The sequence below is a fragment of the Lithobates pipiens genome, unplaced genomic scaffold (assembly GCF_037356315.1).
Source record: "Lithobates pipiens isolate NorthernLeopardFrog02 unplaced genomic scaffold, aLitPip1_a1.2 Scaffold_25, whole genome shotgun sequence".
Taxonomy (NCBI): domain Eukaryota; kingdom Metazoa; phylum Chordata; class Amphibia; order Anura; family Ranidae; genus Lithobates; species Lithobates pipiens.
In genome coordinates this window covers 110,293,422-110,314,697 of record NW_027507787.1, presented here as the reverse complement: position 1 = coordinate 110,314,697, position 21,276 = coordinate 110,293,422, and the positions used below count along the sequence as shown (strand labels likewise).

At 50.1% G+C, this 21,276-nt stretch overlaps 2 non-coding genes and 8 pseudogenes across 2 annotated transcripts; 2 read left to right on the top strand and 8 right to left on the bottom strand.

The window, feature by feature from the left end:
- Positions 1-5,706: 5,706 nt before the first annotated feature.
- LOC143931422 (5S ribosomal RNA) lies at positions 5,707-5,825 on the top strand. Its single transcript, XR_013262883.1, has one exon. It is a non-coding gene; the product is annotated as a 5S ribosomal RNA (ribosomal RNA).
- Positions 5,826-5,932: 107 nt separating this feature from the next.
- On the top strand, positions 5,933-6,051 carry LOC143931468 (5S ribosomal RNA; annotated as a pseudogene).
- Positions 6,052-16,111: 10,060 nt separating this feature from the next.
- Positions 16,112-16,230, bottom strand: LOC143932150 (5S ribosomal RNA; annotated as a pseudogene).
- Positions 16,231-16,544: 314 nt separating this feature from the next.
- Positions 16,545-16,663, bottom strand: LOC143932633 (5S ribosomal RNA; annotated as a pseudogene).
- Positions 16,664-17,005: 342 nt separating this feature from the next.
- LOC143932550 (5S ribosomal RNA) lies at positions 17,006-17,124 on the bottom strand (annotated as a pseudogene).
- A 335-nt stretch (positions 17,125-17,459) lies between these two features.
- LOC143931919 (5S ribosomal RNA) lies at positions 17,460-17,578 on the bottom strand (annotated as a pseudogene).
- A 74-nt stretch (positions 17,579-17,652) lies between these two features.
- On the bottom strand, positions 17,653-17,771 carry LOC143931010 (5S ribosomal RNA). Its single transcript, XR_013262869.1, has one exon. It is a non-coding gene; the product is annotated as a 5S ribosomal RNA (ribosomal RNA).
- A 108-nt stretch (positions 17,772-17,879) lies between these two features.
- On the bottom strand, positions 17,880-17,998 carry LOC143932422 (5S ribosomal RNA; annotated as a pseudogene).
- Positions 17,999-18,326: 328 nt separating this feature from the next.
- LOC143931363 (5S ribosomal RNA) lies at positions 18,327-18,445 on the bottom strand (annotated as a pseudogene).
- Positions 18,446-18,781: 336 nt separating this feature from the next.
- Positions 18,782-18,900, bottom strand: LOC143931669 (5S ribosomal RNA; annotated as a pseudogene).
- Positions 18,901-21,276: the final 2,376 nt, after the last annotated feature.

The following is a 21,276-nucleotide window of genomic DNA, read 5'->3' as shown; positions in this document are numbered from 1 at the left end:
GATGTGCTGATGCGATTCGATGTGCTGATGCGATTCGATATGCTGGGGTGATGCAATGTGCTTTGGGAGATGCGATGTGCTTTGGGAGATGCGGTGTGCTGGGGGAGATGCGATTCGATGTGCTGGGAGAGATGCGATTCGATGTGCTGGGGGAGATGCGATTCGATGCTATGTGCTGGGGGCGATGCCATGTGCTGGGGTGATGTTATGTGCTGAGGGCGATCCGATTTGATGTGTTGCGGGTGATGCAATGGGCTTTGGGGTGATGCGATGTACTGCGATGTGCTGGGGCGATGCGATGTGATGTGCTGGGGGCGATTCGATGTTCTGGGATATGTGATGCGATTGGGCGATGGGTTTCTAGGTGTTGGGGTGAAGCGATTCGATGTGCTGATGCAATTCGATGTGTTGGGGGTGATGCAATGTGCTTTGGGCGATGCGATGTGCTGGGGAGATGTGATTCGATGTGCTGGGGGAGATGCGATTCTATGTGCTGGGAGAAATGTGATGCGATGTGCTGGGGCGATGCGATTCGATGTGCTGGGGGCGATGCGATTCGATGTGTTGGGGTGATGCAATGTACTTTGGGAGATGCAATGCTCTGGGGGGGATTCGATGTGCTGGGGAGATGTGATGCGATGTGCTGGGGAGATGCAATTCGATGTGATGCCATGTGCTGGGGGCGATGCGATGTGCTGGTTTGATGTGATTTGCTGGGGGCGATTCGATGTTCTGGGGAGATGTGATGCGATTGGGCGATGGGATTCGAGGTGTTGGGGTGAAGCGATTCGATGTGCTGATGCGATTCGATGTGTTGGGGGGTGATGCAATGTGCTTTGGGTGATGCAATGTGCTTTGGGTGATGCGTTGTGCTGGGGGTGATTCAATGTGCTGGGGGAGTTGCGATTCGATGTGCTGGGGGAGATGCGATTCTGTGCTGGGGGAGATGCGATTCTATGTGCTGGGGGCAATGTGATGTGATGTGCTGGGGCGATGCGATGTGCTGGGGCGATGTGATTCGATGTGATGTGCTGTGGGCGATGCGATTTGATGTGTTGCGGGTGATGCAATGTGCTTTGGGGAGATTCGATGTTCTGGGGAGATGCGATGCGATTGGGCGATGGGATTCGATGTGTTGGGGCAAAGCGATTCGATGTGCTGATGCGATTCGATGTTTTGGGGTGATGCAATGTGCTTTGGGCGATGCGATGTGCTGGGGAGATGCGATTCGATGTGCTGGGGGCAATGTGATGTGCTGGGGGCGATTCGATGTGCTGGGGTGATGCAATGTGCTGGGGGTTATGCGATTCGATGTTCTGGGGAGATGCAATTCGATGTGCTGGGGAGATGCGATGTGCTTGGGTGATGGGTTTTAATGTGATGTGGTGGGGCAAAATCGATTCGATGTGATGATGTGATTCGATGTGTTGGGGGTGATGCAATTTGCTTTGGGCGATTTGATGCGCTGGGGCGATTCGATGTGCTGGGGGAGATGCGATTCGATTTGCTGGGGCGATGTGATGTGCTGGGGGCGATGCGATTCGATGTGCTGATGCAATTTCGAAGTGTTGGGGATGATGCAATGTGCTGAGGTGATGCGATCCGATGTTTTGGGGGAGATGCGATTCGATGTGCTGGGGCGATTCAATGCAATGTGCTTGGGTGATGCGATTCAATGCGATGGGTGATGCGATTCGATGTGCTGGGGTGATGCAATGTGCTGGGGTTGTGTGATTTGATGTGCTGGGGTGATGCAATGTGCTGGGGTTGTGAGATTTGATGTGCTGGGGCGATGCGATGTGCTTGGGCAATGCATTTTGATGCTATGTGGTGGGGCAAAGCGATTTGATGTGCTGATGTGATTCGATGTTTTGGGGGTGATGCAATGTGCTTTGGGCGATTCGATGTGCTGGGAGATGCAATGTGCTGGGGGAGATGCGATTCAATTTGCTGGGGCGATGCGATTTGATGTGATGATGCAATTTGAAGTGTTGGGGGTGATGTAATGTGCTGGGGTGATGCATTTCGATGCGATATGGTGGGGCGAAGCGATTCGATGTGCTGATGCGATTCGATGTGTTGTAGGTGATGCAATGTGCTTTGGGCGTATCGATGCGCTGGGGGTGATGCAATGTGCTGGGGAGATGCAATGTGATGGGGAGATGCGATTCGATTTGCTGGGGCGATGAGATGTGCTGGGGCGATGCGATTTGATGTGCTGATGCAATTCGAATTGTTGGGGGTGATGCAATGTGCTGGGGTGATGTGATTCTATGTTCTGGGGAGATGCGATTCGATGTGCTGGGGCGATTCAATGCGATGTGCTTGGGTGATGTGATTCGATGCAATGTGTTGGGGGCGGTGCGATTCGATGTTTTGATGCGATTTGATGTGTTGGGGTGATGCAATGTGCTTTGGGCGATTCGATGTGCTGGGGGAGATGTGATTCGATGTTCCGGGGAGATGAGATTCGATGTGCTGAGGCGATGCGATGTGCTTGGGCGATGCATTTTGATGCGATATGGTGGGGCGAAGCGATTTGATGTGTTGTAGGTGATGCAATGTGCTTTGGGCGTATCGATGCGCTGGGGGTGATGCAATGTGCTGGGGGAGATGCAATGTGATGGGGGAGATGCGATTTGATTTGCTGGGGCGATGAGATGTGCTGGGGCGATGCGATTTGATGTGCTGATGCAATTCGAAGTGTTGGGGGTGATGCAATGTGCTGGGGGTGATGCGATTCGATGTTCTGGGGGAGATGTGATGCGATGTGCTTGGGTGTTGCGATTTGATGTTCTGGGAGAGATGCGATTCAATGTGCTGGGGCGATTCAATGCGATGTGCTTGGGTGATGAGATTTGATGCGATCTGTTGGGGGCGACGCGATTCGATGTTCTGATGTGATTTGATGTGATTTGATGATGTTAATGTGCTTTGGGCGATGCGATGAGAAGTGTTGGGGGAGATGCGATTCAATGTGCTGGGGGCGTTGTGATGCAATGTGCTGGGGCGATGCGATTTTACGGGGAAGGGGGCGATGCGATGTGCTGTTGGAATATTTTCTTATTTTTAACCCGATTATCTATGTAACATAGAGAAAGTTGTTTGTGCAAATAGTTGTAAATAAGCAGTTTTTTTAAATACTCCCACCATCCCATCTAAGGCCCCATTCACACATGCGGACATTATGTGCATATTTCATCCATCCGTTTGCGGATGAAGTACGGACATGCATGCATTCCTATGGGATAGCGGGTGTCAGCGGATAAACATCCGCAAACACACGATATCGTCCGCCTCCGCAATTGTCCGATTCTGCAGACGGAGGAAAAGCCTATATTTCTATCCGTCTGCAGAGCTGATCGGATGAAAACGGACAGACGGTCCGTGCTCATCTGATCCCCCATAGAGGAGAGCGGAGAGCTGACAGGGCGGTCCCTGCACAGTGTGCTGGGACCCCCCTGTTATCCTCCGGCTCAGCGGGGACAACGGAGCGATCCCGCTGAGCAAGCGGATCATCATGGGGCGGATCATTACTGATCCATTCCGTGTGAAAGGGGCCTAACACCAAAACACAAGCACCATTTTTCAAAATTAATATGCACAGTTTGAACTTCATAAAGTCGTCTTCAATACATCTAGATGCAAGGAGAGCGGCACTAGGCAGGGTATGAAGCATGTAGGCTAATCCACCGTCGCATGGGTGTCCCGGAGCTCTTGTGAGGCGACAGGTCTAGCGGTCCCTGCGTGCTCTGCGAGGTAGCGGGGGCCGAAGTCGGGCTCGACGGTGTGTGGCGGGGTCGGTGTCCCCCAAGTGGTCTGAAGGTGGATGGCGACCTATGTCTGCGAGATCTGGACAGTTGAGTTTCCATGAGATCTTCAGTGCTGCGGGTGTTGAGCGAAATGTGGACCCGAAAATCAGCATACCAATTAGGTACTTCAACCAGTGACAGGTTCAGCGTTTTGCAGAAGGTTTCTAGATCTTCTGGCACTTTTAAGATGGCAGTGCGGCCCTGGTAAGAGGCTTGCAGAGCAAACGGAAACTTCCAGCGATAGCGGATGTCTCTCTGCCTCAGCACGTCAAGTAATGGGCGCAAGTCTCTTCAATGTTTCAGCATGATCGCTGAAAGATCCTGATATATCTGGATCAAATGGCCTTCAAATGTCAGGTTCAGATCGCTCCTAGTTTTTTTAAGAACCTCTTCTTTGAGGGTATAGTCATTAACATAACAGATGACATCCCATTGGGGGATCAGAATCTTTGCCCTTAGGCCTAAGGGCTCTATGTATCCGTTCCATAGCTATAGGTGTACCGGAGGGTCAGACTAGCAGCTGGTTGAATAGGGATGTGACCGCTGGGAGGATTTGCTCGGGCTCCATCAACTCCGGGAGGCCTCTAATCCTCAGATTGTGTCTTCGTCCCCTATTGTCGATATCTTCGACATGGCGCTGGAGGTCTCTGAGCTGCCAGGTGTGTGTGTCGACTTTGCCTTGAGCCATCTGCAATTCATGCTGTTGTTGCGCCGCCATTAGCTCCATGAAGTTTACTCTCCCTGTGATTGCTTGTATCTCGTGGCGGAGGTCTGAGATGGCCACGGTTAGAGTGCTCTTTATATCGGCCGCGACAGTCCTCAGGTCGTGGATATTTAGTTGTTGGTGATGGGGAGATGGACTGTCTGCCATAGTGTGCTGTGGATCAGTCGGCGTCACGGTAATCCCGATGTGGTTGGTGGCGGGAGAATGGGCCGCCATGTCGGCCCCCTGGTTCCTGAAAAGATCCGGTATTGTCTAGGTATTATGGGATCCCAGGTCCCTTGGTGAGCAGGATCTAGATGCACAGGGTCCTCTTGAGGAGGTCCCCATGATGTGACAGTGTTTTTCAGGTAAAATCCTCTGTGATCGATCTTTTTTAGGCTGAGGTAAGACAGAGCAAAAAGCTTAAGCAGCCATCCTCTCTCTAGGCAAGCCACGCCCTCCCAGCTTTTTTTTTATATGTTGTTGACGTCGACGACCTGTTTTATTTTTCTGCTTGTTTGCCGAGGTGACCATCTTGGCGTTTGTCAAGAGGGATGAGAGTGGCCTGCAAGATCGCCTATGGCCACATCACACTGAATGCTCCTGATCTCGGATGCTAAGCAATATCGGGCCTGGATGGGAGACCGCCTGGATGGGAGACCACCTGGATGGGAGACCGTCTGGATGGGAGACTGCCTGGGAATACCCGGTGCCGTTAGCTTTTTTTTAAATATGTTGTTGGTGTAGACGACCTGTTTTTTATTTTTCTGCTTGTTTGCTGAGGTGACCATCTTGACGTTTGTCAAGAGGGTTGAGAGTGGCCAGCAAGATCGCCTATCTTGTCTGATCTTGAATGCTAAGCAGGGTCGGGCCTGGTTAGTACTTGATGTTTTTATTTTCTGCTTGTTTGCCGAGGTGACCATCTTGGCGTTTGTCAAGAGGGTTGAGAGTGGCCAGCAAGATTGCTTACAGCCTCATCACCCTGAATGTGCCCGATCTCATCTGATCTCGGATGCTAAGTAGCATCGGTCCTCGTTAGTACCTGGATGGCAGACCGCCTGGGAATACCAGGTGCCATAGGCTGTTTTTTAATATGTTGTTGGTGTCGATGACCTGTTTTATTTTTCTGCTTGTTTGCCGATGTGACCATCTTGGCGTTTGTCAAGAGGGTTGAGAGTGCACAGCAAGATCGCCTGCGACCACATCACTGTGAATGCGCCTGATCTCATCTGATCTCAGATGCTAAGCATGGTCGGGTCTGGTTAGTACCTGGATGGGAGACCGCCTGGGAATACCAGGTGCCGTAGGCTTTTTTTAACATGTTGTTGGCATCGACGACCTGTTTTATTTTTCTGCTAGTTTGCCGAAGTGACCATCTTGGTGTTTGTCAAAAGGGTTGAGAGTGGCCACCAAAATCTCCTACAGCCACATCACCCTGAATGTTCCCTATCTCGTCTGATCTGGGGTGCTAAGCAGGGTCGGGCCTGGTTAGTATCTGGATGGGAGACCCACTGGGCGTACCAGGTGCCGTAGGCTTTTTTTTAGTATGTTGTTTGCGTCAACGACCTGTTTTATTTTTCTGCTTGTTTGCCGAGGTGACCATCTCGGCGTTTGTCAAGAGGGCTGAGAGTGGCCAGCAAGATTGCCTATAGCCACTTCACCCTGAATGCACCCGATCTTGTCTGATCTCGGATGCTAAGCTGGGTTGGGCCTGTTTTGTACCTGGATGAGAGACCGCCGAGGAATACCAGGTGCTGTCTTTTATTTATAATATGTTGTTGGCGTCCACGACCTGTTTTATTTTTCTGCTTTGTTGCCGAGGTGACCATCTTGGCGTTTGTCAAGAGGGTTGAGATTGGCCAGCAAGATTGCCTACAGCCACATCACCCTGAATGCGCCCGATGTCATCTGATCTCTAAAGCTAAGCAGGGTCGGGCCTGGATAGGAGACTGCCTGGGAATACCAGGTGCTATAGACTATTTTTAAATATGTTGTTGGCGTCGACGACCTGTTTTATTTTTTTGCTTGTTTGTGGAGGTGACCATCTTTTTTTTATTTTTTTATTCTGTTTATTATTTTCACGTAAAGCATACAATACAAACAGTGAACGCCTCAACTGGAGGCGTCCATCCCAACCAACCGGCCGCTGAACTATCTAACATGGTACAACTAACTAATGCCCCCACCCCCCACCTCCCACCTCCCGTCCCCCCCTGGGTCACAGCTCGAGCTCCTAACGGTTTCCCCTGTTGTCTTGCATCACCTTAACATGTCAACCCCATCTTCATAACCCCAGTCTCCGTACCCCCCTAGGTGTATTACAGGAGTCACTAATTCACATCTTAGCTACTTCAGTATCAGCAGGCCCTGCACCCGAGCAACCATGTGACTCCAGTCCGGTTCACCCCACTGTTGATTCTGAATTAAACCATGTGTCCCATACCTTGTCAAACTTCTTCATGCACCCCCTAGCTTCATAAGTGGCTTTGTAATATGGCAGCATCGAGTTAACCATCCCCTTCCAGAAGGAAATACTCGTAGCCCTGACCTTTTTCCAGTGCAGCAATATGGCTTTCCTACCATAGAACAGTAACACATTCAACATTGTGCGCATAGCACGTGACGGAACCACTTCCTCCACCAACCCTAGCAGACACACTCGTATTGTTAATGGGACTGGTACCTGAATTAGATCAGATATACAAGACACAACCTCCTCCCAAAATTCCTGTACCTGGGGGCATCCCCAGAAAATGTGATCCGCATTTGCGGGTGCGTAAGTGCACCACCAGCACTCCGCAGACACGGTCGGGTAGATCTTGTGTAGTCTGGCCGGGTTATAGTAGCTCCTGTGTAGGAACTTGAACTGGATCAGCCTGTCTCGTGCGGACACCAAGTGTCTAAACGGTTGGGCCCATAGAGAGTCCCAGTCCTCCCCCTTACCTCCGGGACCTCCACTGCCCATCTGTCCCTGCGTTTAACAATCTCTAAAGGTGTGGATGCAAACATTGCTTTGTACGTGAGCAAGAGAGGCTTAACCAGACTCTCACTCCGTAGCAGAGTCTCGAGCGAGGAGGGCACCGACTCCGCTCTCATCACACAAAACTGAGCCTGAAAAGCATGCCTGATCTGCAAATATCTAAACAAGTACCCGTTGGGGAGGTCATGTCTCGCCTGCAATTGAGAGAACATGAGCAGCTCCCCAAAGGTGGTAATGTCCTTTACCGTCTTAATACCTTTTGTTGCCCAAAGCATAGGATCCGGTAAGTTATAGAAGTGGGGCAACGTGGGGTTCATCCATAAAGGAGTCGACGGTGTCACCCCCCGATAAGACGGGCATGGCAACTTGACCGCTACCCCCCACGCCTTAATGGTGTCCTTCATCGTTTCCGTTAAGGGCAGATCCGACCGGAGACCTCTGAACAGGGCGAACCTGAGACTCTCCAGGGAGCCCAACTGAGCAGCTTCCAGCACTGTCGCCACATCCCCCTCATCAGTCGTCAGCCATCTGTGTGCGAATACCAGCTGGCCGGCTATATAGTATTTGTGACAGTTAGGCAGCGCCAATCCTCCCTGGTGAGTTGGTTCCTGCAGCATTCCAATGCCCACCCTCGGGGACCCTGGGCCCAAATGTAAGATGTGATAATGCTATTGATTTTCTTAAAATAAGACTTCGGGACCCAAACAGGAGCATGCCTAAGAAAATACAGAATAATCTGGAGAAATTTCATCTTTAGAAGACTAATTCTCCCAGCAAGGGACAACGGTAATCTGGCCCAGGCCTGCACCTTTTTCCTAAGTAATTGGAGCAGAGGAAATAAGTTCAGAGACATATAGTCCCGGACATTGGCTGTAATACGAACACCTAGATATTTCATAGACTCAACCCATTGTAACGGTAGCGTGGGATCCGCCCTCCCCTTGGCCCCCGGGTCTATCGGCAAGATAGAGGATTTACTCCAATTCACCCTTAGCCCAGAGAAAATAGTGAAGTGGTCGATAACTTGTAATGCCGCCCTCAGCGACACCCCCGGGTCATTTAGAAAAAGCAGCATATTATCTGCGTAGAGCGCTAAGGTCTCGTGGATAGTACCCACTGTAATGGGATTAATCTCGGAAGAAGTGCGCAGGGCTATCGCCAGTGGTTCAAGAGCCAAGGCGAACAAAAACGGGGATAAGGGACAACCCTATCGGGTCCCCCTACCTACCTCAAAAAAATTGGATAGTGAGGAGCCCACTCTGATAGCCGCCTTCGGACACCGGTATAACATAGACACCCACTTTCTAAACTGAGGGCCGAAACCCAGGGCCTTCAACACCGTGGACATGTATAGCCAGTCCACAGAGTCGAAGGCCTTCTCAAAATCTATCGAGACCACCACCCTCGATGCATCCGCCGGCGGGGGAATCTGTAAGTGGGTAAATAACCGTCTTAAATTCGTGTCAGTAGACTTACCCGGCATAAATCCTTTTTGATCAATATTAACTACTGAGGGAAGTACAGCAGCCAGCCTAGTGGCCAGTATTTTGGTCAGGATTTTAAGATCCATGTTTAGCAGCGCTATCGGTCTATAAAACGCACACTCTGTAGGATCTTTGCCTGGTTTCAGTAGAAGGACCATATAGGCCTCTAGCATGGAGTGTGGGAGAGTATCATGGTCATGACAATAGTCCAAAAGTAAATTAAGTCTGGGAGCTAATAATTCCACATTGGCCTTGTAGAACTCCGCTGGAAAACCATCCGGACCCGGGGCTTTATTAGGGGGGAATGTAAATATTGCCCCATGCATTTCTTTAAGTGTTATTTTAGCATCCAGAAGATCTCTGTCTTCAGTGGACAATTGCGGAATCAGGAGGGTCTCCAGCAGGGCCCCCAAGGCCACAGGATCATAGGAAGGGAGGGGAGGGTATAGCTTAGAGTAATAAGACACGAATTCTTGCATAATCTGTTCAGGATCAGTTACCAAGTTCCCCCGCCCGTCCCAAACCGCCGGTATACACGTAGGGGGAGGGCGATCCGCCACCAGCATTGCCAAAAGTTTCCCGTTTTTATCTCCCTCCGCGAACACTGTCTGGGCATTCCTTGTCAACTCCACCATGGCTTGTCCGGTAAAATGTAGAGACAGAGCTTGCCTAGCCTCCAGTAAGGCCCCATATGAGTCCCCTGTTGGGGAGTCCGCGTGTGCCTTTCCCTCCTGCCTTTCGCGTAGTGCCAACTCCTCGGCCTCCTCTCTATCTGTTGTCCGTGCAACTTTAATGGCCGATATGTACTCGCCCCGTGCTACCGCTTTGAAGGCGTCCCATACTATCCCCGGGTCAGCCGTGCCATCATTAGATGTCCAGTAGGATTGCATAGCGTTACCCACCTGGGCAGAGACCCTGTCAGGGATCCGTCCGTTCCATGCGAACGGATCGGCGCTCGCGCATGCGCACTAGCGCCGCAGGTCGGCGCGTGCACACGCGTCGCCGGGCGCCTCAGGCGTGTACGCCGCTCGCGCGCGCTAGCGCGATTGGCGCCAGTGGCCCTTTTTAAAGGTACAGCTGCAGATGTTCTGTGCTGTTCGTCTGCAGCTAGTACCTGAAGCAACCTGTTTTCCCTGCCTGAAGTTTACCTGATTACCGACCCAGCTCCTGTCTGACTCCGCTGCTCTCTCCTGCCCCGACATCGGCTTGTTTGTCCTATCTCGGACTGATTACCATTGCTGAACCTCTGCCTGTTGACGTTTCTTCTGCCTCTTCCCTGCTGGTTCATGCCTGTTGTCGGTCCTGTTTATTCTCCTGCTTAGAGACCTTCCTGAACCTGCTACTGCCTCTCAAGGCCCGTGGACTACCCATCCAGTTGCCACGGTCAGCTTGCCAACCATCATTGTCTGCCATCTGCTGTTGAAGCTCCTGCATCTGGAAGATTCCCATCTCATCAGCATCCGCTGCTGCATCTGACCAGACGCTCCTACCCCGCTGTGCTCTAGTCCCTCTGTTCCCATTTCAGGGGGACTTGAACCAGAGCCGTAAGAGAGGTCTCCTTCCACCAAGTCAGGCTCACCACCCAGGTACCTAACAGTACGAACAGCCATGACTGAGCCTGCGGAAGGGGCCTCCGCCATGAAGGAGATCTGCTCACATCTTGCTGCCCTTACCCAGGCCGTGAAATGCCTTCAGGACGGATACACCAGGCTGGAAGAGCGTGTTCAACACCTATCTAGTTCTGGTCCAGCGGTCACGGCACCTCAGCTTCCTCCTGCTCAGCCAGTTACCCACTCTGCCGTTATGATGCTTCCACCTGAACCAAGGGTTCCCATCCTGGAGAGGTTTGCAGGGGACCGTTCCAAATTTCGGGCATTCCGCAACGCCTGCCAGTTGTATTTCGCCCTTCAGCCCAGAACCTTCTCCCTGGAAGCAACTAAAGTGGGATTCGTCATTTCCCTTCTGCAAGGAGAACCTCAGTCCTGGGCCCACCATCTTCTGGAAAACGACAACTCCCTTACCCAGACCCTCTCTTCTTTCTTCGAGGGAATGGCCCAGCTCTATGACGACCCCCAACAGACTGCCACTGTGGAATCTGCCTTATCTGTGCTTCAGCAAGGCTGTAGGACGGCTGAGGACTAGGTCTCGGACTTCAGACGCTGGAGCGCAGACACCCAGTGGAACGAGTCAGCCCTGAGACATCAATTCCGTATGGGTCTGTCTGAAGGCCTTAAAGACGAACTGGCCCGTGTTTGTACCCCAGACTCCCTGGAAGGCCTAATTGCTCTGGCCATCCAGATTGACCGGAGGCTTCGTGAGCGAAGGGCCGAACGCTCCTCTCAACCTCATAGACCTGCCTGGATGGCCGCAAGAACTCCTACTCCGGCACCTTTCTTCACCTCTTCCCCTCCAGGGGGACCTGCCAGTGTTGCTCAAACCTCTGATGAGCCCATGCAACTCGGACTACTGCGGCCCACCCTGTCACCTGAAGAGCGAGCCCGGCGCCGGCAGCTGAACTTATGCTTGTATTGTGGCGGATCTGGACATTACGTGACCAACTGTCCTGTTAAGACACGTAAGTGCCTTTCTTCTGTGTCCAACAGTTCCGTAATCTTGCCAGCCAACACCTCCCACATTGCTCTTCTACTTTCATTACAGCTTCAGGAAAGGACGGTCCGCATCAACGCTATCCTTGATTCCGGGGCCTGCAGTTGCTTCATCGACTCTGCCTTCACCGACTTGCATTCCATACCTCTACGAGAGAAGCCTCATGGACTTTCCATCTTCCTGGCCGACGGTTCTCAAATTAAATCCGGTCAAGTCACCCAGGAGACCTTTCCGCTACTCACTACCACCTCTTGCCAGCACACGGAACTATTGACTTTTGACGTTATTTCCTCACCACTATTCCCGGTGATCCTAGGTATACCGTGGCTTCAGGCACATAACCCCACCATTGACTGGCCCTCCGGGGAGGTGAAGTTTCTATCCCCCTATTGCCTAGATCCCTGCCTTCCTGGGGTCCCTGCCCAGCCCGGAACGCTCCTCTGTCTGGACTCAGACCTGGACTTGTGTCAGTCAGTTCCTGAACCCTATCACGAATTCCTGGACGTTTTCAGTAAGCGGGGGGCTGATTCCCTTCCTCCGCACCGTCCTTACGATTGTCCCATCGAGCTTCTTCCAGGAGCAGAGATTCCGTTCGGATGTGTCATCCCCCTGTCTGAGAAGGAACAAGAAGCCCTGAAGGTCTACATTTCCGAAAACCTTAAGAAGGGGTTTATCCGCCACTCCACATCTCCTGCTGGTGCCGGAATATTCTTCGTCACCAAGAAGGATCAGTCACTTCGGCCCTGTGTGGATTACCGGGAGCTGAACAAGATTACGATTAAAAACCGTTATCCTCTACCTTTGATACCTGAACTTTTTTAAAAGCTGAGGTCGGCTACTATCTTTACCAAGTTGGACTTGAGGGAGCTTATAACCTGGTCCGTATACGGGCTGGCGACGAGTGGAAAACTGCCTTCCGAACTCGTTTTGGGCACTACGAGTACTTGGTTATGCCCTTCGGGCTCTGTAACGCCCCTGCCACTTTCCAGCACCTAATAAATGATGTCTTCCGGGACTTTCTGGACATTTTTGTCATTGTGTACTTGGATGACATTCTTATCTTCTCCGGGTCTCTAGAACAACATCGTGGGCATGTCGGCAGAGTGTTGCTTCGGCTCCGGCAACACGGGTTATACGCCAAAGCCGAAAAATGCAAGTTCGAGCAGCAGAACATTCAATTCCTTGGCCTCGAAATTTCCCCAGCAGGCATTAAAATGGACCCGCAGAAGGTATCCGATGTTCTTGATTGGCCAGCTCCCACTGATAGAAAGGGGGTCCAGCGCTTTGTGGGCTTTGCCAATTTTTACAGAAAATTCATTAAGGGGTTCTCGGCCATCATCTCCCCCATCACCCAGCTCACTAAGCAAAACGTACGTTTCTATTGGGGCCCTGAAGCACAGGCAACCTTCGAGAGACTCAAGAACTTGTTCACTGCTCCCATTCTCAGCCATCCTGACCCGTCTCGACCCTATATCTTGGAGGTCGATGCTTCCGAGGTAGCAGTGGGGGCAGTGGTTTCCCAGCGTCAGGGTGACAATGACCTGATGCATCCCGTAGGGTTCTTTTCCCGAAAACTTTCTCCTGCAGAGAGGAACTACGATGTGGGGGACCGGGAGTTGCTAGCCATCAAGTCTGCTTTAGAGGAGTGGAGATATTTACTGGAGGGGGCGGTTCACCCCGTACTCATTTACACTGACCATAAGAACCTTGAGTACCTCCGTACCGCTAAACGTCTGAAGCCTCGGCAGGCCCGCTGGGCTCTCTTCTTCTCTCGGTTCTGCTTTCACATTACTTATCGTCCTGGTTCAAAAAATGTGAAGCCGGATGTGCTTTCTCGTATGTTTGATAGTTCCAAGGAAACAGCACCCCCAGACACCATTCTTCCTGCTAGCACCTTTTTGCTCGTCCAGCCAGATCTGTTATCCCAGTTAAGAGGAGCTTCCCTCATGTCCTCTTGTCCCCCAGGGATTTCATTGGTATCCAGAGAAGGGCTGCTATGGAAAGACAATTTAATCTTTGTCCCTGAAGACGTCCGAATGAGGATCCTGGGTTTTCTTCATGATCACCCCCTCGCAGGGCACTTTGGCTTCCGCAAAACACTGGAACTTGTACAGCGTACCTTCTGGTGGCCTGGCATGAGGGAATTCTGTAAACAATATGTTGACTCCTGCCCCGTGTGTAGTCGAAGTAAGGTTTCCAGAAACCGGGCCTGGGGGCTGCTTAAACCACTTCCTGCACCTGACCGACCTTGGCGGATGATCACAATGGATTTTATTGTTGAACTTCCTCCCTCTGAGAACTGTACAGCCATCTTTGTGGTGTGTGACAGCTTGTCCAAGATGGCCCATTTCCTACCCTTGAAGGGAACCCCCTCTGCATCCGAGACGGCTCACATCTTCATTAGGGAGATAATCAGACTTCACGGGGTACCCGCTAATATCGTATCAGACAGGGGGGTCCAGTTCACTTCTCGTTTTTGGAGAGCCCTATGTGAGACCTTGAAGATAGAACTGGCCTTGTCCTCCGCCTATCACCCCCAGACCAATGGGCAGACTGAGCATACCAACCTTGGCGGAATTTGCCTATAACAACGCCAGTCATTCTACCACAGGGCAATCCCCGTTTTTTGCAAATTATGGTTTTCACCTGTCTTTTCTTCCAGATCTCCTTTCAGAATCCCATGTTCCAGCAGTCCAGGACACGGTGTCTTTTCTCCATCGCAACAATCGGATCCTACAGGAAGCCATAACTAAGGCTCAGGCGGACAGTAAGAAGGTCTTCGATCAAAGGAGAAGAGGAGAACTCATTCTTCAAATCGGGGATCAGGTATGGCTTTCTACTTCTAACTTGAAATTTGCCTGTCCTTCCAAGAAATTGGCACCCAAATTTTTGGGGCCGTTTCCAGTTAAGAGGAGGATTAATGAACTGTCTTATGAACTATCCTTACCTGACTCCATGAAAATACACCCAGTTTTCCATGTATCTTTGCTCAAACCTGCTGTACCTGATCCCTTTCCTGATAGAGGAACAAGACCGCCTGAGCCTGTGCTGGTTAATGGAAATGAAGAGTATGAGGTGGAGGCCATTTTGGACTTCAGAAGACGGCAGGGACAAGGTCAGTTCTTAATTAAGTGGAAGGGCTATGGGCCGGAAAATAATTCTTGGGAACCTGATGTTAACCTGCATGCTGACAGATTAATTTGTGCCTTCTTTTCTGCACACCCGGAAAAGAGAGTCGCTAGGGGCACCCGGAGGTTGCCCCTTGTGGGGGGGGCAATGTCAGGGATCCATCCGTTCCGTGCACGCGGGTGCACGCCGTTTGCGTGTGCGCGCTAGCGCGATTTGCACCAGTGGCCCTTTTTAAAGGTACAGCTGCAGATGTTCTGTGCTGTTCGTCTGCAGCTAGTACCTGAAGCAACCTGTTTTCCCTGCCTGAAGTTTACCTGATTACCGACCTGGCTCCTGTCTGACTCCGCTGCTCTCTCCTGCCCCGACCTCGGCTTGTTTGACCTATCTCGGCCTGATTACCATTGCTGAACCTCTGCCTGTTGACGTTTCTTCTGCCTCTTCCCTGCTGGTTCCTGCCTGTTGTCAGTCCTGTTTATTCTCCTGCTCAGAGACCTTCCTGAACCTGCTACTGCCTCTCAAGGCCCGTGGACTACCCATCCAGTTGAAATCTGCTGTTGAAGCTCCTGCATCTGGAAGATTCCCATCTCATCAGCATCCACTGCTGTATCTGGCCAGACGCTCCTACCCCGCTGTGCTCTAGTCCCTCTGTTCCCATTTCAGGGGGACTTGAACCAGAGCCGTAAGAGAGGTCTCCTTCCACCAAGTCAGGCTCACCACCCAGGTACCTAACAGACCCCTTCATTCTGTATCCAGCCCGGAGAGACCCGCCAACCACACCTCCTCTTCTCCTTCCCAAAGGTTAGGGTGACCGCCAGAGGATTGTGATCGGTCAACCCCCCTGCCAGATATGAGGTCTCAGACACATACGGCAACAACACATTCCCAAAGGCCAGGTCAATTCTGGCTGAAGACCTGTGGGTGGTCGATATGTGCGAGTAGCATCTGTCTAACGGATGCCGCCAGCGCCACAACTCCGTCAACCCAGCCACAGAGCTCCAGCCAACTAGTCTGGCAGAGTCCCCTCTGCCCGGATTGGAGGAGTCCAAAGCCGCATAAAGAACGGCATTGAAATCCCCCAGCCATATAGTCGGGAGATGGCCATATGGTGCAAGCCTGGTCAATAATTCATATAACACCTTTGAGTGAAATGGGGGGGCACATATACATTCACCGCCACTATTTGCCTATGGAATACATCCAGAACAAGCACCACACCACATATCTCCCATCTGGATCAGACATAACCTGATGGATCACGCAGGGCACACTCTTGCTGACCAGGAATAACGTTAAGCACCCTCTTAACAAACCCTCTTGACAAAAACCAAGATGGTCACCTCGTCAATCAAGCAGAAAATTAAAGCAGGTCGTCGACGCCAACAACATATTAAAAAAAAGCCTACGGCACCTGGTATTCCCAGGTGGTCTCCCATCCATGTACTAACTAGTTCCGACCCTGCTTAGCATCCAATATCAGACGAGATCAGGCACATTCAGGGTGACGTGGCTGTAGGCAATCTTGCTGGCCACTCCCAACCCTCTTGACAAATGCCAACATGGTCACCTCAGCAAACAAGCAGAAAAATAAAACAGGTCGTCTACGCCAACAACATATTTAAAAAAAGCCTACTGCACCTGGTATTCCCAAGTAGTCTCCCATCCAGGCGGTCTCCCATCCAGGCGGTCTCCCATCCAGGTATTAACCAGGCCCGATACTGCCAATCTTGCAGGCCACTCTCAACCCTCTTGACAAACGCCAAGATGGTAACCTCAGCAAACAAGCAGAAAAAAAAAAACAGGTCGTTGACGTCAACAACATATTAAAAAAAAGCCTACGGCACCTGGTATTCTTAAGCGGTCTCCCATCAAGGTACTAACCAGGCCCGACCCTGCTTAGCATTCGAGATCAGACAAGATCAGGCGCATTCAGTGAGCTGTGGCCGTAGGCGATCTTGCAGGCCACTCTAAACCCTCTTGACAAATGCCAAGATGGTCACCTCAGCAAACAAGCAGGAAAATAAAACAGGTCGTCTACACCAACAACATATTTAAAAAAAGCTAACGGCACCGGGTATTCCCAGGCAGTCTCCCATCCAGGCGGTCTCCCATCCAGGTATTAACCAGGCCCGATACTGCTTAGCATCCGAGAATCAGGAGCATTCAGTGGGATGTGGCCATAGGCGATCTTGCAGGCCACTCTCATCCCTCTTGACAAACGCCAAGATGGTCACCTCGGCAAACAAGCAGAAAAATAAAACAGGTCGATGACGCCAACAACATATTAAAGAAAAGCCTACGACACCTGGTATTCCCAGGCGGTCTCTCATCCAGGTACTAACCAGGCCCGACTCTGCTTAGGTTCCGAGATCAGACGAGATTGGGCGCATTCAGTGTGATGTGGCCGTAGATGATTTTGCTGGCCACTCTCTACCCTCTTGACAAACGCCAAGATGGTCACCTTGGCAAACAAGCAGAAAAATAAAACAGGTCGTCGACGCCAACAACATATTAAAAAATAGCCTACAGCACCTAGTATTCCCAGGCGGTCTCTCATCCAGGTACTAACCAGTCTCGATCCCGCTTAGCATTCGAGAGCAGACAAGATTAAGCACATTCAGGGTGATGTGGCCATAGGCCATCTTGCTGGCCACACTCAACCCTCTTGACATATACCAAGATGGTCACCTCGGCAAACAAGCAGAAAAATAAAACAGGTCGTCAACGCCAACAACATATTAAAAAGAAGCCTATGACACCTGGTACTACCAGGCGGTTTCCCATCCATTTAATAACCAGGTCCGACCCTGCTTAGCATCCGAGATCAGATGAGATTGGGCGCATTCAGGGTGATGTGGCTTTAGGCGATCTTGTTGGCCTCTCTCAACCCACTTGACAAACGCCAAGATGGTCACCTCTGCAAACAAGTAGAAAAATAAAAGCCTACGGCACCTGGTATTCCCAGGCGGTCTCCCATCCAGGTACTAACCAGGCCCGACCCTGCTTAGCATCCAAGATCAGACGAGATTGGGCGCATTCAGGGTGATGTGGCCATAGGAGATGTAGCTGGCCACTCTCAACCCTCTTGACAAACGCCAAGATGGTCACCTCGGCAAACAAGCAAAAAAATAAAACAGGTCGTCGACGCCAACAATATATATAAAAAAAGCCTACGGCACCTGGTATTCCCAGGAGGTCTCCCATCCAGTTACTATTCAAGCCCAGCCCTGCTTGGCATCTAAGATCAGACAAGATCGGGCGCATTCAGGGTGATGTGGCCGTAGGCAAACTTGCTGGCCAATCTCAACCCTCTTGACAAACGCCAAGATGGTCACCTCGGCAAACAAACAGAAAAGTAAAACAGGTCGTCGATGCCAACAACATATTAAAAAACAAACTACGGTATTCCCAGGCGGTGTCCCATCCTGGTACTAACCAGGCCCGACCCTGCTTAGCATCCAAGATCAGACGAGATCAGGAGCATTCAGGGTCATGTAGCCATAGGCAATCTTGCTGGCCACTCTCAACCCTCTTGACAAACGCCAAGATGGTCACCTCAGCAAACAAGCAGAACGATAAAACAGGTCGTTGACGGCAACAACATGTTAAAGAAAAGCCTACAGCACATGGTATTCCCAGGCGGTCTCCCATCCAGGTAATAACCAGGCTCGACTCTGCTTAGGATCCGAGATCAGACGAGATTGGGCACATTCAAGGTGATGTGGCCGTAGGTGATCTTGCTGGCCACTCTCTACCCTCTTGACAAACGCCAAGATGGTCATCTTGGCAAACAAGCTGAAAAATAAAACAGGTCGTCGACGCCAACAACATATTAAAAAAAAGCCTACGGCACCTAGTATTCCCAGGCGGTCTCCCATCCAGGTACTAACCACTCCGACCCCGCATAGCATCAGAGAGCAGAAAAGATCAAGCGCATTCAGGGTGATTTGGCCATAGGCGATCTTGCTTGTCACCCTCAACCCTCTTGAAAAATACCAAGATGGTCACCTCGGCAAACAAGCAGAAAAATAAAACAGGTAGTCGATGCCAACAACATATTAAAAAAAGAAGCCTATTGCACCTGGTATTCCCGGGCGGTCTCCCATCCAGGTACTAACCAGGCCTGAGCCTGCTTAGCATCCACTATCAGACGAGATTGGGCGCATTCAGGGTGATAGGGCCATAGGCGATCTTGCTGGCCATTCTCAACCCTCTTGACAAACGCCAAGATGGTCACCTCGGCAAACAAGCAGAAAAATAAAACAGGTCGTCGACGCCAACAACTTACTAAAAAAAAAATGTCACCTGGTATTCCTAGGCGGTCTCCCATCCAGGTACTAACCAGGGCCGACCCAGCTTAGCATCCGAGATCAGGCGCATACAGATTGATTTGGCCGAAGGCAATCTTGCTGGCCACTCCTGCACATCATCTGTGCAGGAAGGAATGCTTGGCTGTCTAAATCAGATATTTCTGATGCTTTTAAGCTCCTTCCTATTCAGCCAGCGCTTTGGCGGTGGCATGGGGTCAAATGGAGGGATTTGTATTATTTGGCCACCAAGCTTACCTTTGGGTCTAGAAGTAGTCCTTGGCTTTTTAATGTGTTTGCGTAGGCGCTCAATTGGATTCTCAAGCAGAAGGAGCGTTGTCAGGAGGTTATTCATTACCTGGATGACTACCTTCTGATTGAGAGTGAGGGTCGGGTACCTTCGGATCTTCAGAAGTTGGTAGCTGTTTTTTCCGCTCTCAATGTTGCATTGGCAGACAAAAAAATGGAGGGCCTGGCTACCACTCTGAACTTTCTGGGTATCGTTCTGGACTCCCAGGCTGGCTTTGCTACCAATGGCCCCGGACTCGAATTCTAGGGTCATTTTAGATTCCGCAGCTTTGTCCGATTTGCACACGTGGGATGAGTTCCTCCATCACTGGAACGGGATTTCCATGTTTATCCCAGCAGTGTCGTTGTCTTCTTTGCAAGTAGTTACCGATACCGCCGCCTCTAAAGGTTATGTAGCCATTTTTTTTTTTTTTTTTTTTTTTATTCTTTATTTTCATAATATAGTGATACAGTTTTTCATATCTAAACACACCTACATCTTATGTTTAACACCGTGTCATTCATCATTTAATCGTGCTTAATTTCTTCTATTACATTACCATATTTCCTTATATTCACTATTATTTTTTTTCCTTAACCTGGGATAGCCCTGGTTATTTGTCTTTAAAGAAAAAAAAAAACAAATGATAAAACATAACAAAAAAGAAAGAGAAAGAGGAAAAGGACAGAAAAAAATAAATAAAGAAAGAAAAAAGAAAGAAATTTTTTTTTTTAGTTTCTCTTTATTCCTCCTCCATCTCCCCCCCCCCCCCTACCCCTCCCAAAAATTACAGACCCTCCCACAGATATTTAAATACAAGAAAACATTTAGATTAAGCTTTGTTTTAACCCTGTGTTATGACCAAACTAGTATATCTCTCCCCTTAACCCTGCCCAGAAAAAAAACATGGAAGGATTTTCATGTCCCCATTCTAGACCAGGATCAAAATGGTAAAACAGGGATATTATAGAGACAGGATGACCCCGGACCAGAATGTGGACATAACAGACAGGAGAGAGGGAAAAATAAGTAAAAAAAATAAAAGGGAACCCCCCTAATGGTTTTGTTCCCTATATATAATATAGGGTTTCCACACTTCATGATACCTATCCTCTTGCTCTCTCAATATCATAGTCAAATTTTCCATTTGTTGGATCTCCGATACCCTGCTCATCCATTGTGATTTGGTTGGAGCCACCGTGGTTTTCCATAAAACTGGAATGCATGCTTTTGCTGCTGTAAGCAAATGCCTTAAAAGAGACTTTTTATATTTCTCTATGGATAACGGAACATCATGCAGTAAAAAAGCTGCCGGATTTTCACCAAGAGACACATCTGTTATTTCCTTCACTATTTCCGATACCATCTTCTAAATATATTTTACTCCGGGACAGTCCCAAAATATATGTAACAGAGTACCCTCGGCTCTCTGGCAGCGCCAGCACAAATTTGATACTTGTGGGTATATCCGGTGCAATACTTCTGGGGTTCTGTACCATCTAGACAAAATTTTATAGCCCCCTTCTTGGTATCTAGTTGCTATTGACGCCTTAGGCGTGAACATGAAAAACTTATTTTTCTGTAAGTCTGAGAAAGTGACTCCTAGGTCACTCTCCCATGCTCGTAAGAAAGCCAGATCTTGTGAGGCTTCCTGTTCCATCCGCAATGCATACATCGTTGAGAGGGAGTGTTTCAGTGGTTCACCTTTTAAGCATATCTGTTCAAACCCAGATAGTGTCCTAATCACCGGTATTCTCTGCCTACTTGATCGAAGAAAAGCATTTAACTCTACTCGCCTGAATGGGTCCAAGTCCTCTCTAAATTCTTGTTCGATCTCTTCCTTATACATTACATGATTATCAATTGAGAAATGTATAATCCTACTGATTCCCTTTCGTCTTAGATCCCTAAAACCCTGATCTGTCAAACCTGGCTGAAAACTCAGAGTGCCCAAAATTGGTATCATAG